At 44.8% G+C, this 16,639-nt stretch overlaps 13 non-coding genes across 13 annotated transcripts; all 13 read left to right on the forward strand.

Moving 5' to 3' along the window:
- The first annotated feature begins 257 nt into the window (after positions 1–257).
- On the forward strand, positions 258–448 carry LOC141177239 (U2 spliceosomal RNA). Its single transcript, XR_012253852.1, has one exon. It is a non-coding gene; the product is annotated as a U2 spliceosomal RNA (small nuclear RNA).
- A 1,115-nt stretch (positions 449–1,563) lies between these two features.
- Positions 1,564–1,754, forward strand: LOC141177462 (U2 spliceosomal RNA). Its single transcript, XR_012254054.1, has one exon. It is a non-coding gene; the product is annotated as a U2 spliceosomal RNA (small nuclear RNA).
- A 1,115-nt stretch (positions 1,755–2,869) lies between these two features.
- LOC141177240 (U2 spliceosomal RNA) lies at positions 2,870–3,060 on the forward strand. The gene has a single exon (XR_012253853.1). It is a non-coding gene; the product is annotated as a U2 spliceosomal RNA (small nuclear RNA).
- A 1,115-nt stretch (positions 3,061–4,175) lies between these two features.
- LOC141177241 (U2 spliceosomal RNA) lies at positions 4,176–4,366 on the forward strand. Its single transcript, XR_012253854.1, has one exon. It is a non-coding gene; the product is annotated as a U2 spliceosomal RNA (small nuclear RNA).
- Positions 4,367–5,481: 1,115 nt separating this feature from the next.
- LOC141177242 (U2 spliceosomal RNA) lies at positions 5,482–5,672 on the forward strand. Its single transcript, XR_012253855.1, has one exon. It is a non-coding gene; the product is annotated as a U2 spliceosomal RNA (small nuclear RNA).
- Positions 5,673–6,787: 1,115 nt separating this feature from the next.
- On the forward strand, positions 6,788–6,978 carry LOC141177243 (U2 spliceosomal RNA). The gene has a single exon (XR_012253856.1). It is a non-coding gene; the product is annotated as a U2 spliceosomal RNA (small nuclear RNA).
- A 1,115-nt stretch (positions 6,979–8,093) lies between these two features.
- Positions 8,094–8,284, forward strand: LOC141177244 (U2 spliceosomal RNA). Its single transcript, XR_012253857.1, has one exon. It is a non-coding gene; the product is annotated as a U2 spliceosomal RNA (small nuclear RNA).
- Positions 8,285–9,399: 1,115 nt separating this feature from the next.
- On the forward strand, positions 9,400–9,590 carry LOC141177617 (U2 spliceosomal RNA). The gene has a single exon (XR_012254195.1). It is a non-coding gene; the product is annotated as a U2 spliceosomal RNA (small nuclear RNA).
- A 1,115-nt stretch (positions 9,591–10,705) lies between these two features.
- Positions 10,706–10,896, forward strand: LOC141177245 (U2 spliceosomal RNA). Its single transcript, XR_012253858.1, has one exon. It is a non-coding gene; the product is annotated as a U2 spliceosomal RNA (small nuclear RNA).
- Positions 10,897–12,011: 1,115 nt separating this feature from the next.
- Positions 12,012–12,202, forward strand: LOC141177246 (U2 spliceosomal RNA). The gene has a single exon (XR_012253859.1). It is a non-coding gene; the product is annotated as a U2 spliceosomal RNA (small nuclear RNA).
- A 1,121-nt stretch (positions 12,203–13,323) lies between these two features.
- On the forward strand, positions 13,324–13,514 carry LOC141177571 (U2 spliceosomal RNA). Its single transcript, XR_012254154.1, has one exon. It is a non-coding gene; the product is annotated as a U2 spliceosomal RNA (small nuclear RNA).
- A 1,115-nt stretch (positions 13,515–14,629) lies between these two features.
- On the forward strand, positions 14,630–14,820 carry LOC141177248 (U2 spliceosomal RNA). Its single transcript, XR_012253860.1, has one exon. It is a non-coding gene; the product is annotated as a U2 spliceosomal RNA (small nuclear RNA).
- Positions 14,821–15,941: 1,121 nt separating this feature from the next.
- Positions 15,942–16,132, forward strand: LOC141177249 (U2 spliceosomal RNA). Its single transcript, XR_012253861.1, has one exon. It is a non-coding gene; the product is annotated as a U2 spliceosomal RNA (small nuclear RNA).
- The last annotated feature ends 507 nt before the right edge of the window (positions 16,133–16,639 follow it).

Here is a 16,639-nt window from a genome sequence, read left to right on the forward strand (position 1 = left end):
CTTAATTGGTTCTCCTCCCTTCCAACGGTGTTGAGGCGGGTGGGAACAGCAGGGGGTGAAGGTGCTGTGTTTAAAGAGGTGGAGTTATGCAGATCTAAAACGCGTGGATTGCAGCAGCAGCAAGCCGAAAAGTGCAGGCATGTAAGGGATCTAGAGGTTGACAACATGTCTTCTTAACGGGAGTCCAGGAGCTCATCTCCACAAATGGACTTTTCAGGATCCTTGGGTGGCTCCGTAGTTTGAAACCAATTCTGGTTATCGCTTCTCGGCCTTTTGGCTAAGATCAAGTGTAGTATCTGTTCTTATCAGTTTAATATCTGATACGTCCCCTATCTGGGGACCATATATTAAATGGATTTTTAGAACAGGGAGATGGAAAAAGAGCTTGCTCTGTCCACTCCACGCATTGACCTGGTATTGCAGTATCTCCAGGACCGGTGCACCCCTTCTTTAATGCAGTTTCTAAAATCAGAAAGAATTGAATTTAATGTTTTTTGTTCATTTTGCTTGTTTGTCGGATTTTGGGATGGACTCTTTGGCTTTGCTTTTCTTCTCCTCATTGGATTTTTCATGTTCAAAGTTGCAGAAGCCAGATTACAAGCTCATTTTGGTTCAACTTCAGCAACTGTGCATTGCATTGCCATGTAATGTGATGCAATGCTATCTTTCTAGCTCTCCCTTTTTACTTCCTTTTGGATAAACAGACATATTAGGCAAGCATTTTGGAGCTTTCACCTAAATAACTACAGGTGGTGAGATAAGCTGCACAATATAATTGACCTTTCAGTATATTGTTGCACACACACCATCTATTTAGCAAATGCCCTTGTTATCAACAGCAGCCTTTTAAACTCACCTGAGCTAACAGGTATGTGCGCTGGTTACTCTGCTGCGCTTAAAATTTCTTTTTTGGTTTGCTACAATGCCTTTTCTGAAACGTTGTCTCCTTCTGCTGGAACACTGACTTCTTTCATTTAATGCCTGCAGACTATAAAAGAGAACCCAACCCAAAAAGTTTGGTTGATTAGTCTGTGGCATTCTGTTAAACTGTTGCTTATGGCGGTCTCTGTGAGCTTCTCAGCGACATTCAGCCAGCCAGGTATCCTGCCTGCAGTAGATGGAATGTGGCAATGGAACGCTGGCTGCGCGTGTCATAATAGGCTCTGAGCCTTTATATACCTGTGCACAGCAGCAGCCACCTTCAGTCTGCTGCTGGACAGCCAGCAGCAGCAGCAGCAGGAGAGGTATGTAATCAGGAGCCCTCCTGCTAAGGGTAGACAGCTGCTCGTTCCACCCCACCACCCGCCTTAATTGGTTCTCCTCCCTTCCAACGGTGTTGAGGCGGGTGGGAACAGCAGGGGGTGAAGGTGCTGTGTTTAAAGAGGTGGAGTTATGCAGATCTAAAACGCGTGGATTGCAGCAGCAGCAAGCCGAAAAGTGCAGGCATGTAAGGGATCTAGAGGTTGACAACATGTCTTCTTAACGGGAGTCCAGGAGCTCATCTCCACAAATGGACTTTTCAGGATCCTTGGGTGGCTCCGTAGTTTGAAACCAATTCTGGTTATCGCTTCTCGGCCTTTTGGCTAAGATCAAGTGTAGTATCTGTTCTTATCAGTTTAATATCTGATACGTCCCCTATCTGGGGACCATATATTAAATGGATTTTTAGAACAGGGAGATAGAAAAAGAGCTTGCTCTGTCCACTCCACGCATTGACCTGGTATTGCAGTATCTCCAGGACCGGTGCACCCCTTCTTTAATGCAGTTTCTAAAATCAGAAAGAATTGAATTCAATGTTTTTGGTTCATTTTGCTTGTTTGTCGGATTTTGGGATGGACTCTTTGGCTTTGCTTTTCTTCTCCTCATTGGATTTTTCATGTTCAAAGTTGCAGAAGCCAGATTACAAGCTCATTTTGGTTCAACTTCAGCAACTGTGCATTGCATTGCCATGTAATGTGATGCAATGCTATCTTTCTAGCTCTCCCTTTTTACTTCCTTTTGGATAAACAGACATATTAGGCAAGCATTTTGGAGCTTTCACCTAAATAACTACAGGTGGTGAGATAAGCTGCACAATATAATTGACCTTTCAGTATATTGTTGCACACACACCATCTATTTAGCAAATGCCCTTGTTATCAACAGCAGCCTTTTAAACTCACCTGAGCTAACAGGTATGTGCGCTGGTTACTCTGCTGCGCTTAAAATTTCTTTTTTGGTTTGCTACAATGCCTTTTCTGAAACGTTGTCTCCTTCTGCTGGAACACTGACTTCTTTCATTTAATGCCTGCAGACTATAAAAGAGAACCCAACCCAAAAAGTTTGGTTGATTAGTCTGTGGCATTCTGTTAAACTGTTGCTTATGGCGGTCTCTGTGAGCTTCTCAGCGACATTCAGCCAGCCAGGTATCCTGCCTGCAGTAGATGGAATGTGGCAATGGAACGCTGGCTGCGCGTGTCATAATAGGCTCTGAGCCTTTATATACCTGTGCACAGCAGCAGCCACCTTCAGTCTGCTGCTGGACAGCCAGCAGCAGCAGCAGCAGGAGAGGTATGTAATCAGGAGCCCTCCTGCTAAGGGTAGACAGCTGCTCGTTCCACCCCACCCCCCGCCTTAATTGGTTCTCCTCCCTTCCAACGGTGTTGAGGCGGGTGGGAACAGCAGGGGGTGAAGGTGCTGTGTTTAAAGAGGTGGAGTTATGCAGATCTAAAACGCGTGGATTGCAGCAGCAGCAAGCCGAAAAGTGCAGGCATGTAAGGGATCTAGAGGTTGACAACATGTCTTCTTAACGGGAGTCCAGGAGCTCATCTCCACAAATGGACTTTTCAGGATCCTTGGGTGGCTCCGTAGTTTGAAACCAATTCTGGTTATCGCTTCTCGGCCTTTTGGCTAAGATCAAGTGTAGTATCTGTTCTTATCAGTTTAATATCTGATACGTCCCCTATCTGGGGACCATATATTAAATGGATTTTTAGAACAGGGAGATGGAAAAAGAGCTTGCTCTGTCCACTCCACGCATTGACCTGGTATTGCAGTATCTCCAGGACCGGTGCACCCCTTCTTTAATGCAGTTTCTAAAATCAGAAAGAATTGAATTCAATGTTTTTTGTTCATTTTGCTTGTTTGTCGGATTTTGGGATGGACTCTTTGGCTTTGCTTTTCTTCTCCTCATTGGATTTTTCATGTTCAAAGTTGCAGAAGCCAGATTACAAGCTCATTTTGGTTCAACTTCAGCAACTGTGCATTGCATTGCCATGTAATGTGATGCAATGCTATCTTTCTAGCTCTCCCTTTTTACTTCCTTTTGGATAAACAGACATATTAGGCAAGCATTTTGGAGCTTTCACCTAAATAACTACAGGTGGTGAGATAAGCTGCACAATATAATTGACCTTTCAGTATATTGTTGCACACACACCATCTATTTAGCAAATGCCCTTGTTATCAACAGCAGCCTTTTAAACTCACCTGAGCTAACAGGTATGTGCGCTGGTTACTCTGCTGCGCTTAAAATTTCTTTTTTGGTTTGCTACAATGCCTTTTCTGAAACGTTGTCTCCTTCTGCTGGAACACTGACTTCTTTCATTTAATGCCTGCAGACTATAAAAGAGAACCCAACCCAAAAAGTTTGGTTGATTAGTCTGTGGCATTCTGTTAAACTGTTGCTTATGGCGGTCTCTGTGAGCTTCTCAGCGACATTCAGCCAGCCAGGTATCCTGCCTGCAGTAGATGGAATGTGGCAATGGAACGCTGGCTGCGCGTGTCATAATAGGCTCTGAGCCTTTATATACCTGTGCACAGCAGCAGCCACCTTCAGTCTGCTGCTGGACAGCCAGCAGCAGCAGCAGCAGGAGAGGTATGTAATCAGGAGCACTCCTGCTAAGGGTAGACAGCTGCTCGTTCCACCCCACCCCCCGCCTTAATTGGTTCTCCTCCCTTCCAACGGTGTTGAGGCGGGTGGGAACAGCAGGGGGTGAAGGTGCTGTGTTTAAAGAGGTGGAGTTATGCAGATCTAAAACGCGTGGATTGCAGCAGCAGCAAGCCGAAAAGTGCAGGCATGTAAGGGATCTAGAGGTTGACAACATGTCTTCTTAACGGGAGTCCAGGAGCTCATCTCCACAAATGGACTTTTCAGGATCCTTGGGTGGCTCCGTAGTTTGAAACCAATTCTGGTTATCGCTTCTCGGCCTTTTGGCTAAGATCAAGTGTAGTATCTGTTCTTATCAGTTTAATATCTGATACGTCCCCTATCTGGGGACCATATATTAAATGGATTTTTAGAACAGGGAGATGGAAAAAGAGCTTGCTCTGTCCACTCCACGCATTGACCTGGTATTGCAGTATCTCCAGGACCGGTGCACCCCTTCTTTAATGCAGTTTCTAAAATCAGAAAGAATTGAATTCAATGTTTTTTGTTCATTTTGCTTGTTTGTCGGATTTTGGGATGGACTCTTTGGCTTTGCTTTTCTTCTCCTCATTGGATTTTTCATGTTCAAAGTTGCAGAAGCCAGATTACAAGCTCATTTTGGTTCAACTTCAGCAACTGTGCATTGCATTGCCATGTAATGTGATGCAATGCTATCTTTCTAGCTCTCCCTTTTTACTTCCTTTTGGATAAACAGACATATTAGGCAAGCATTTTGGAGCTTTCACCTAAATAACTACAGGTGGTGAGATAAGCTGCACAATATAATTGACCTTTCAGTATATTGTTGCACACACACCATCTATTTAGCAAATGCCCTTGTTATCAACAGCAGCCTTTTAAACTCACCTGAGCTAACAGGTATGTGCGCTGGTTACTCTGCTGCGCTTAAAATTTCTTTTTTGGTTTGCTACAATGCCTTTTCTGAAACGTTGTCTCCTTCTGCTGGAACACTGACTTCTTTCATTTAATGCCTGCAGACTATAAAAGAGAACCCAACCCAAAAAGTTTGGTTGATTAGTCTGTGGCATTCTGTTAAACTGTTGCTTATGGCGGTCTCTGTGAGCTTCTCAGCGACATTCAGCCAGCCAGGTATCCTGCCTGCAGTAGATGGAATGTGGCAATGGAACGCTGGCTGCGCGTGTCATAATAGGCTCTGAGCCTTTATATACCTGTGCACAGCAGCAGCCACCTTCAGTCTGCTGCTGGACAGCCAGCAGCAGCAGCAGCAGGAGAGGTATGTAATCAGGAGCCCTCCTGCTAAGGGTAGACAGCTGCTCGTTCCACCCCACCCCCCGCCTTAATTGGTTCTCCTCCCTTCCAACGGTGTTGAGGCGGGTGGGAACAGCAGGGGGTGAAGGTGCTGTGTTTAAAGAGGTGGAGTTATGCAGATCTAAAACGCGTGGATTGCAGCAGCAGCAAGCCGAAAAGTGCAGGCATGTAAGGGATCTAGAGGTTGACAACATGTCTTCTTAACGGGAGTCCAGGAGCTCATCTCCACAAATGGACTTTTCAGGATCCTTGGGTGGCTCCGTAGTTTGAAACCAATTCTGGTTATCGCTTCTCGGCCTTTTGGCTAAGATCAAGTGTAGTATCTGTTCTTATCAGTTTAATATCTGATACGTCCCCTATCTGGGGACCATATATTAAATGGATTTTTAGAACAGGGAGATGGAAAAAGAGCTTGCTCTGTCCACTCCACGCATTGACCTGGTATTGCAGTATCTCCAGGACCGGTGCACCCCTTCTTTAATGCAGTTTCTAAAATCAGAAAGAATTGAATTCAATGTTTTTTGTTCATTTTGCTTGTTTGTCGGATTTTGGGATGGACTCTTTGGCTTTGCTTTTCTTCTCCTCATTGGATTTTTCATGTTCAAAGTTGCAGAAGCCAGATTACAAGCTCATTTTGGTTCAACTTCAGCAACTGTGCATTGCATTGCCATGTAATGTGATGCAATGCTATCTTTCTAGCTCTCCCTTTTTACTTCCTTTTGGATAAACAGACATATTAGGCAAGCATTTTGGAGCTTTCACCTAAATAACTACAGGTGGTGAGATAAGCTGCACAATATAATTGACCTTTCAGTATATTGTTGCACACACACCATCTATTTAGCAAATGCCCTTGTTATCAACAGCAGCCTTTTAAACTCACCTGAGCTAACAGGTATGTGCGCTGGTTACTCTGCTGCGCTTAAAATTTCTTTTTTGGTTTGCTACAATGCCTTTTCTGAAACGTTGTCTCCTTCTGCTGGAACACTGACTTCTTTCATTTAATGCCGGCAGACTATAAAAGAGAACCCAACCCAAAAAGTTTGGTTGATTAGTCTGTGGCATTCTGTTAAACTGTTGCTTATGGCGGTCTCTGTGAGCTTCTCAGCGACATTCAGCCAGCCAGGTATCCTGCCTGCAGTAGATGGAATGTGGCAATGGAACGCTGGCTGCGCGTGTCATAATAGGCTCTGAGCCTTTATATACCTGTGCACAGCAGCAGCCACCTTCAGTCTGCTGCTGGACAGCCAGCAGCAGCAGCAGCAGGAGAGGTATGTAATCAGGAGCCCTCCTGCTAAGGGTAGACAGCTGCTCGTTCCACCCCACCCCCCGCCTTAATTGGTTCTCCTCCCTTCCAACGGTGTTGAGGCGGGTGGGAACAGCAGGGGGTGAAGGTGCTGTGTTTAAAGAGGTGGAGTTATGCAGATCTAAAACGCGTGGATTGCAGCAGCAGCAAGCCGAAAAGTGCAGGCATGTAAGGGATCTAGAGGTTGACAACATGTCTTCTTAACGGGAGTCCAGGAGCTCATCTCCACAAATGGACTTTTCAGGATCCTTGGGTGGCTCCGTAGTTTGAAACCAATTCTGGTTATCGCTTCTCGGCCTTTTGGCTAAGATCAAGTGTAGTATCTGTTCTTATCAGTTTAATATCTGATACGTCCCCTATCTGGGGACCATATATTAAATGGATTTTTAGAACAGGGAGATGGAAAAAGAGCTTGCTCTGTCCACTCCACGCATTGACCTGGTATTGCAGTATCTCCAGGACCGGTGCACCCCTTCTTTAATGCAGTTTCTAAAATCAGAAAGAATTGAATTCAATGTTTTTTGTTCATTTTGCTTGTTTGTCGGATTTTGGGACGGACTCTTTGGCTTTGCTTTTCTTCTCCTCATTGGATTTTTCATGTTCAAAGTTGCAGAAGCCAGATTACAAGCTCATTTTGGTTCAACTTCAGCAACTGTGCATTGCATTGCCATGTAATGTGATGCAATGCTATCTTTCTAGCTCTCCCTTTTTACTTCCTTTTGGATAAACAGACATATTAGGCAAGCATTTTGGAGCTTTCACCTAAATAACTACAGGTGGTGAGATAAGCTGCACAATATAATTGACCTTTCAGTATATTGTTGCACACACACCATCTATTTAGCAAATGCCCTTGTTATCAACAGCAGCCTTTTAAACTCACCTGAGCTAACAGGTATGTGCGCTGGTTACTCTGCTGCGCTTAAAATTTCTTTTTTGGTTTGCTACAATGCCTTTTCTGAAACGTTGTCTCCTTCTGCTGGAACACTGACTTCTTTCATTTAATGCCTGCAGACTATAAAAGAGAACCCAACCCAAAAAGTTTGGTTGATTAGTCTGTGGCATTCTGTTAAACTGTTGCTTATGGCGGTCTCTGTGAGCTTCTCAGCGACATTCAGCCAGCCAGGTATCCTGCCTGCAGTAGATGGAATGTGGCAATGGAACGCTGGCTGCGCGTGTCATAATAGGCTCTGAGCCTTTATATACCTGTGCACAGCAGCAGCCACCTTCAGTCTGCTGCTGGACAGCCAGCAGCAGCAGCAGCAGGAGAGGTATGTAATCAGGAGCCCTCCTGCTAAGGGTAGACAGCTGCTCGTTCCACCCCACCCCCCGCCTTAATTGGTTCTCCTCCCTTCCAACGGTGTTGAGGCGGGTGGGAACAGCAGGGGGTGAAGGTGCTGTGTTTAAAGAGGTGGAGTTATGCAGATCTAAAACGCGTGGATTGCAGCAGCAGCAAGCCGAAAAGTGCAGGCATGTAAGGGATCTAGAGGTTGACAACATGTCTTCTTAACGGGAGTCCAGGAGCTCATCTCCACAAATGGACTTTTCAGGATCCTTGGGTGGCTCCGTAGTTTGAAACCAATTCTGGTTATCGCTTCTCGGCCTTTTGGCTAAGATCAAGTGTAGTATCTGTTCTTATCAGTTTAATATCTGATACGTCCCCTATCTGGGGACCATATATTAAATGGATTTTTAGAACAGGGAGATGGAAAAAGAGCTTGCTCTGTCCACTCCACGCATTGACCTGGTATTGCAGTATCTCCAGGACCGGTGCACCCCTTCTTTAATGCAGTTTCTAAAATCAGAAAGAATTGAATTCAATGTTTTTTGTTCATTTTGCTTGTTTGTCGGATTTTGGGATGGACTCTTTGGCTTTGCTTTTCTTCTCCTCATTGGATTTTTCATGTTCAAAGTTGCAGAAGCCAGATTACAAGCTCATTTTGGTTCAACTTCAGCAACTGTGCATTGCATTGCCATGTAATGTGATGCAATGCTATCTTTCTAGCTCTCCCTTTTTACTTCCTTTTGGATAAACAGACATATTAGGCAAGCATTTTGGAGCTTTCACCTAAATAACTACAGGTGGTGAGATAAGCTGCACAATATAATTGACCTTTCAGTATATTGTTGCACACACACCATCTATTTAGCAAATGCCCTTGTTATCAACAGCAGCCTTTTAAACTCACCTGAGCTAACAGGTATGTGCGCTGGTTACTCTGCTGCGCTTAAAATTTCTTTTTTGGTTTGCTACAATGCCTTTTCTGAAACGTTGTCTCCTTCTGCTGGAACACTGACTTCTTTCATTTAATGCCTGCAGACTATAAAAGAGAACCCAACCCAAAAAGTTTGGTTGATTAGTCTGTGGCATTCTGTTAAACTGTTGCTTATGGCGGTCTCTGTGAGCTTCTCAGCGACATTCAGCCAGCCAGGTATCCTGCCTGCAGTAGATGGAATGTGGCAATGGAACGCTGGCTGCGCGTGTCATAATAGGCTCTGAGCCTTTATATACCTGTGCACAGCAGCAGCCACCTTCAGTCTGCTGCTGGACAGCCAGCAGCAGCAGCAGCAGGAGAGGTATGTAATCAGGAGCCCTCCTGCTAAGGGTAGACAGCTGCTCGTTCCACCCCACCCCCCGCCTTAATTGGTTCTCCTCCCTTCCAACGGTGTTGAGGCGGGTGGGAACAGCAGGGGGTGAAGGTGCTGTGTTTAAAGAGGTGGAGTTATGCAGATCTAAAACGCGTGGATTGCAGCAGCAGCAAGCCGAAAAGTGCAGGCATGTAAGGGATCTAGAGGTTGACAACATGTCTTCTTAACGGGAGTCCAGGAGCTCATCTCCACAAATGGACTTTTCAGGATCCTTGGGTGGCTCCGTAGTTTGAAACCAATTCTGGTTATCGCTTCTCGGCCTTTTCGCTAAGATCAAGTGTAGTATCTGTTCTTATCAGTTTAATATCTGATACGTCCCCTATCTGGGGACCATATATTAAATGGATTTTTAGAACAGGGAGATGGAAAAAGAGCTTGCTCTGTCCACTCCACGCATTGACCTGGTATTGCAGTATCTCCAGGACCGGTGCACCCCTTCTTTAATGCAGTTTCTAAAATCAGAAAGAATTGAATTCAATGTTTTTTGTTCATTTTGCTTGTTTGTCGGATTTTGGGATGGACTCTTTGGCTTTGCTTTTCTTCTCCTCATTGGATTTTTCATGTTCAAAGTTGCAGAAGCCAGATTACAAGCTCATTTTGGTTCAACTTCAGCAACTGTGCATTGCATTGCCATGTAATGTGATGCAATGCTATCTTTCTAGCTCTCCCTTTTTACTTCCTTTTGGATAAACAGACATATTAGGCAAGCATTTTGGAGCTTTCACCTAAATAACTACAGGTGGTGAGATAAGCTGCACAATATAATTGACCTTTCAGTATATTGTTGCACACACACCATCTATTTAGCAAATGCCCTTGTTATCAACAGCAGCCTTTTAAACTCACCTGAGCTAACAGGTATGTGCGCTGGTTACTCTGCTGCGCTTAAAATTTCTTTTTTGGTTTGCTACAATGCCTTTTCTGAAACGTTGTCTCCTTCTGCTGGAACACTGACTTCTTTCATTTAATGCCTGCAGACTATAAAAGAGAACCCAACCCAAAAAGTTTGGTTGATTAGTCTGTGGCATTCTGTTAAACTGTTGCTTATGGCGGTCTCTGTGAGCTTCTCAGCGACATTCAGCCAGCCAGGTATCCTGCCTGCAGTAGATGGAATGTGGCAATGGAACGCTGGCTGCGCGTGTCATAATAGGCTCTGAGCCTTTATATACCTGTGCACAGCAGCAGCCACCTTCAGTCTGCTGCTGGACAGCCAGCAGCAGCAGCAGCAGGAGAGGTATGTAATCAGGAGCCCTCCTGCTAAGGGTAGACAGCTGCTCGTTCCACCCCACCCCCCGCCTTAATTGGTTCTCCTCCCTTCCAACGGTGTTGAGGCGGGTGGGAACAGCAGGGGGTGAAGGTGCTGTGTTTAAAGAGGTGGAGTTATGCAGATCTAAAACGCGTGGATTGCAGCAGCAGCAAGCCGAAAAGTGCAGGCATGTAAGGGATCTAGAGGTTGACAACATGTCTTCTTAACGGGAGTCCAGGAGCTCATCTCCACAAATGGACTTTTCAGGATCCTTGGGTGGCTCCGTAGTTTGAAACCAATTCTGGTTATCGCTTCTCGGCCTTTTGGCTAAGATCAAGTGTAGTATCTGTTCTTATCAGTTTAATATCTGATACGTCCCCTATCTGGGGACCATATATTAAATGGATTTTTAGAACAGGGAGATGGAAAAAGAGCTTGCTCTGTCCACTCCACGCATTGACCTGGTATTGCAGTATCTCCAGGACCGGTGCACCCCTTCTTTAATGCAGTTTCTAAAATCAGAAAGAATTGAATTCAATGTTTTTTGTTCATTTTGCTTGTTTGTCGGATTTTGGGATGGACTCTTTGGCTTTGCTTTTCTTCTCCTCATTGGATTTTTCATGTTCAAAGTTGCAGAAGCCAGATTACAAGCTCATTTTGGTTCAACTTCAGCAACTGTGCATTGCATTGCCATGTAATGTGATGCAATGCTATCTTTCTAGCTCTCCCTTTTTACTTCCTTTTGGATAAACAGACATATTAGGCAAGCATTTTGGAGCTTTCACCTAAATAACTACAGGTGGTGAGATAAGCTGCACAATATAATTGACCTTTCAGTATATTGTTGCACACACACCATCTATTTAGCAAATGCCCTTGTTATCAACAGCAGCCTTTTAAACTCACCTGAGCTAACAGGTATGTGCGCTGGTTACTCTGCTGCGCTTAAAATTTCTTTTTTGGTTTGCTACAATGCCTTTTCTGAAACGTTGTCTCCTTCTGCTGGAACACTGACTTCTTTCATTTAATGCCTGCAGACTATAAAAGAGAACCCAACCCAAAAAGTTTGGTTGATTAGTCTGTGGCATTCTGTTAAACTGTTGCTTATGGCGGTCTCTGTGAGCTTCTCAGCGACATTCAGCCAGCCAGGTATCCTGCCTGCAGTAGATGGAATGTGGCAATGGAACGCTGGCTGCGCGTGTCATAATAGGCTCTGAGCCTTTATATACCTGTGCACAGCAGCAGCCACCTTCAGTCTGCTGCTGGACAGCCAGCAGCAGCAGCAGCAGGAGAGGTATGTAATCAGGAGCCCTCCTGCTAAGGGTAGACAGCTGCTCGTTCCACCCCACCCCCCGCCTTAATTGGTTCTCCTCCCTTCCAACGGTGTTGAGGCGGGTGGGAACAGCAGGGGGTGAAGGTGCTGTGTTTAAAGAGGTGGAGTTATGCAGATCTAAAACGCGTGGATTGCAGCAGCAGCAAGCCGAAAAGTGCAGGCATGTAAGGGATCTAGAGGTTGACAACATGTCTTCTTAACGGGAGTCCAGGAGCTCATCTCCACAAATGGACTTTTCAGGATCCTTGGGTGGCTCCGTAGTTTGAAACCAATTCTGGTTATCGCTTCTCGGCCTTTTGGCTAAGATCAAGTGTAGTATCTGTTCTTATCAGTTTAATATCTGATACGTCCCCTATCTGGGGACCATATATTAAATGGATTTTTAGAACAGGGAGATGGAAAAAGAGCTTGCTCTGTCCACTCCACGCATTGACCTGGTATTGCAGTATCTCCAGGACCGGTGCACCCCTTCTTTAATGCAGTTTCTAAAATCAGAAAGAATTGAATTCAATGTTTTTTGTTCATTTTGCTTGTTTGTCGGATTTTGGGATGGACTCTTTGGCTTTGCTTTTCTTCTCCTCATTGGATTTTTCATGTTCAAAGTTGCAGAAGCCAGATTACAAGCTCATTTTGGTTCAACTTCAGCAACTGTGCATTGCATTGCCATGTAATGTGATGCAATGCTATCTTTCTAGCTCTCCCTTTTTACTTCCTTTTGGATAAACAGACATATTAGGCAAGCATTTTGGAGCTTTCACCTAAATAACTACAGGTGGTGAGATAAGCTGCACAATATAATTGACCTTTCAGTATATTGTTGCACACACACCATCTATTTAGCAAATGCCCTTGTTATCAACAGCAGCCTTTTAAACTCACCTGAGCTAACAGGTATGTGCGCTGGTTACTCTGCTGCGCTTAAAATTTCTTTTTTGGTTTGCTTTTTTTTCAATGCCTTTTCTGAAACGTTGTCTCCTTCTGCTGGAACACTGACTTCTTTCATTTAATGCCTGCAGACTATAAAAGAGAACCCAACCCAAAAAGTTTGGTTGATTAGTCTGTGGCATTCTGTTAAACTGTTGCTTATGGCGGTCTCTGTGAGCTTCTCAGCGACATTCAGCCAGCCAGGTATCCTGCCTGCAGTAGATGGAATGTGGCAATGGAACGCTGGCTGCGCGTGTCATAATAGGCTCTGAGCCTTTATATACCTGTGCACAGCAGCAGCCACCTTCAGTCTGCTGCTGGACAGCCAGCAGCAGCAGCAGCAGGAGAGGTATGTAATCAGGAGCCCTCCTGCTAAGGGTAGACAGCTGCTCGTTCCACCCCACCCCCCGCCTTAATTGGTTCTCCTCCCTTCCAACGGTGTTGAGGCGGGTGGGAACAGCAGGGGGTGAAGGTGCTGTGTTTAAAGAGGTGGAGTTATGCAGATCTAAAACGCGTGGATTGCAGCAGCAGCAAGCCGAAAAGTGCAGGCATGTAAGGGATCTAGAGGTTGACAACATGTCTTCTTAACGGGAGTCCAGGAGCTCATCTCCACAAATGGACTTTTCAGGATCCTTGGGTGGCTCCGTAGTTTGAAACCAATTCTGGTTATCGCTTCTCGGCCTTTTGGCTAAGATCAAGTGTAGTATCTGTTCTTATCAGTTTAATATCTGATACGTGCCCTATCTGGGGACCATATATTAAATGGATTTTTAGAACAGGGAGATGGAAAAAGAGCTTGCTCTGTCCACTCCACGCATTGACCTGGTATTGCAGTATCTCCAGGACCGGTGCACCCCTTCTTTAATGCAGTTTCTAAAATCAGAAAGAATTGAATTCAATGTTTTTTGTTCATTTTGCTTGTTTGTCGGATTTTGGGATGGACTCTTTGGCTTTGCTTTTCTTCTCCTCAATGGATTTTTCATGTTCAAAGTTGCAGAAGCCAGATTACAAGCTCATTTTGGTTCAACTTCAGCAACTGTGCATTGCATTGCCATGTAATGTGATGCAATGCTATCTTTCTAGCTCTCCCTTTTTACTTCCTTTTGGATAAACAGACATATTAGGCAAGCATTTTGGAGCTTTCACCTAAATAACTACAGGTGGTGAGATAAGCTGCACAATATAATTGACCTTTCAGTATATTGTTGCACACACACCATCTATTTAGCAAATGCCCTTGTTATCAACAGCAGCCTTTTAAACTCACCTGAGCTAACAGGTATGTGCGCTGGTTACTCTGCTGCGCTTAAAATTTCTTTTTTGGTTTGCTACAATGCCTTTTCTGAAACGTTGTCTCCTTCTGCTGGAACACTGACTTCTTTCATTTAATGCCTGCAGAGTATAAAAGAGAACCCAACCCAAAAAGTTTGGTTGATTAGTCTGTGGCATTCTGTTAAACTGTTGCTTATGGCGGTCTCTGTGAGCTTCTCAGCGACATTCAGCCAGCCAGGTATCCTGCCTGCAGTAGATGGAATGTGGCAATGGAACGCTGGCTGCGCGTGTCATAATAGGCTCTGAGCCTTTATATACCTGTGCACAGCAGCAGCCACCTTCAGTCTGCTGCTGGACAGCCAGCAGCAGCAGCAGCAGGAGAGGTATGTAATCAGGAGCCCTCCTGCTAAGGGTAGACAGCTGCTCGTTCCACCCCACCCCCCGCCTTAATTGGTTCTCCTCCCTTCCAACGGTGTTGAGGCGGGTGGGAACAGCAGGGGGTGAAGGTGCTGTGTTTAAAGAGGTGGAGTTATGCAGATCTAAAACGCGTGGATTGCAGCAGCAGCAAGCCGAAAAGTGCAGGCATGTAAGGGATCTAGAGGTTGACAACATGTCTTCTTAACGGGAGTCCAGGAGCTCATCTCCACAAATGGACTTTTCAGGATCCTTGGGTGGCTCCGTAGTTTGAAACCAATTCTGGTTATCGCTTCTCGGCCTTTTGGCTAAGATCAAGTGTAGTATCTGTTCTTATCAGTTTAATATCTGATACGTCCCCTATCTGGGGACCATATATTAAATGGATTTTTAGAACAGGGAGATGGAAAAAGAGCTTGCTCTGTCCACTCCACGCATTGACCTGGTATTGCAGTATCTCCAGGACCGGTGCACCCCTTCTTTAATGCAGTTTCTAAAATCAGAAAGAATTGAATTCAATGTTTTTTGTTCATTTTGCTTGTTTGTCGGATTTTGGGATGGACTCTTTGGCTTTGCTTTTCTTCTCCTCATTGGATTTTTCATGTTCAAAGTTGCAGAAGCCAGATTACAAGCTCATTTTGGTTCAACTTCAGCAACTGTGCATTGCATTGCCATGTAATGTGATGCAATGCTATCTTTCTAGCTCTCCCTTTTTACTTCCTTTTGGATAAACAGACATATTAGGCAAGCATTTTGGAGCTTTCACCTAAATAACTACAGGTGGTGAGATAAGCTGCACAATATAATTGACCTTTCAGTATATTGTTGCACACACACCATCTATTTAGCAAATGCCCTTGTTATCAACAGCAGCCTTTTAAACTCACCTGAGCTAACAGGTATGTGCGCTGGTTACTCTGCTGCGCTTAAAATTTCTTTTTTGGTTTGCTTTTTTTTCAATGCCTTTTCTGAAACGTTGTCTCCTTCTGCTGGAACACTGACTTCTTTCATTTAATGCCTGCAGACTATAAAAGAGAACCCAACCCAAAAAGTTTGGTTGATTAGTCTGTGGCATTCTGTTAAACTGTTGCTTATGGCGGTCTCTGTGAGCTTCTCAGCGACATTCAGCCAGCCAGGTATCCTGCCTGCAGTAGATGGAATGTGGCAATGGAACGCTGGCTGCGCGTGTCATAATAGGCTCTGAGCCTTTATATACCTGTGCACAGCAGCAGCCACCTTCAGTCTGCTGCTGGACAGCCAGCAGCAGCAGCAGCAGGAGAGGTATGTAATCAGGAGCCCTCCTGCTAAGGGTAGACAGCTGCTCGTTCCACCCCACCCCCCGCCTTAATTGGTTCTCCTCCCTTCCAACGGTGTTGAGGCGGGTGGGAACAGCAGGGGGTGAAGGTGCTGTGTTTAAAGAGGTGGAGTTATGCAGATCTAAAACGCGTGGATTGCAGCAGCAGCAAGCCGAAAAGTGCAGGCATGTAAGGGATCTAGAGGTTGACAACATGTCTTCTTAACGGGAGTCCAGGAGCTCATCTCCACAAATGGACTTTTCAGGATCCTTGGGTGGCTCCGTAGTTTGAAACCAATTCTGGTTATCGCTTCTCGGCCTTTTGGCTAAGATCAAGTGTAGTATCTGTTCTTATCAGTTTAATATCTGATACGTCCCCTATCTGGGGACCATATATTAAATGGATTTTTAGAACAGGGAGATGGAAAAAGAGCTTGCTCTGTCCACTCCACGCATTGACCTGGTATTGCAGTATCTCCAGGACCGGTGCACCCCTTCTTTAATGCAGTTTCTAAAATCAGAAAGAATTGAATTCAATGTTTTTTGTTCATTTTGCTTGTTTGTCGGATTTTGGGATGGACTCTTTGGCTTTGCTTTTCTTCTCCTCAATGGATTTTTCATGTTCAAAGTTGCAGAAGCCAGATTACAAGCTCATTTTGGTTCAACTTCAGCAACTGTGCATTGCATTGCCATGTAATGTGATGCAATGCTATCTTTCTAGCTCTCCCTTTTTACTTCCTTTTGGATAAACAGACATATTAGGCAAGCATTTTGGAGCTTTCACCTAAATAACTACAGGTGGTGAGATAAGCTGCACAATATAATTGACCTTTCAGTATATTGTTGCACACACACCATCTATTTAGCAAATGCCCTTGTTATCAACAGCAGCCTTTTAAACTCACCTGAGCTAACAGGTATGTGCGCTGGTTACTCTGCTGCGCTTAAAATTTCTTTTTTGGTTTGCTACAATGCCTTTTCTGAAACGTTGTCTCCTTCTGCTG

The sequence above is a fragment of the Phyllobates terribilis genome, unplaced genomic scaffold (assembly GCF_046119375.1).
Source record: "Phyllobates terribilis strain yellow unplaced genomic scaffold, ASM4611937v1 Scaffold_27__1_contigs__length_16484149, whole genome shotgun sequence".
NCBI lineage: Eukaryota > Metazoa > Chordata > Amphibia > Anura > Dendrobatidae > Phyllobates > Phyllobates terribilis.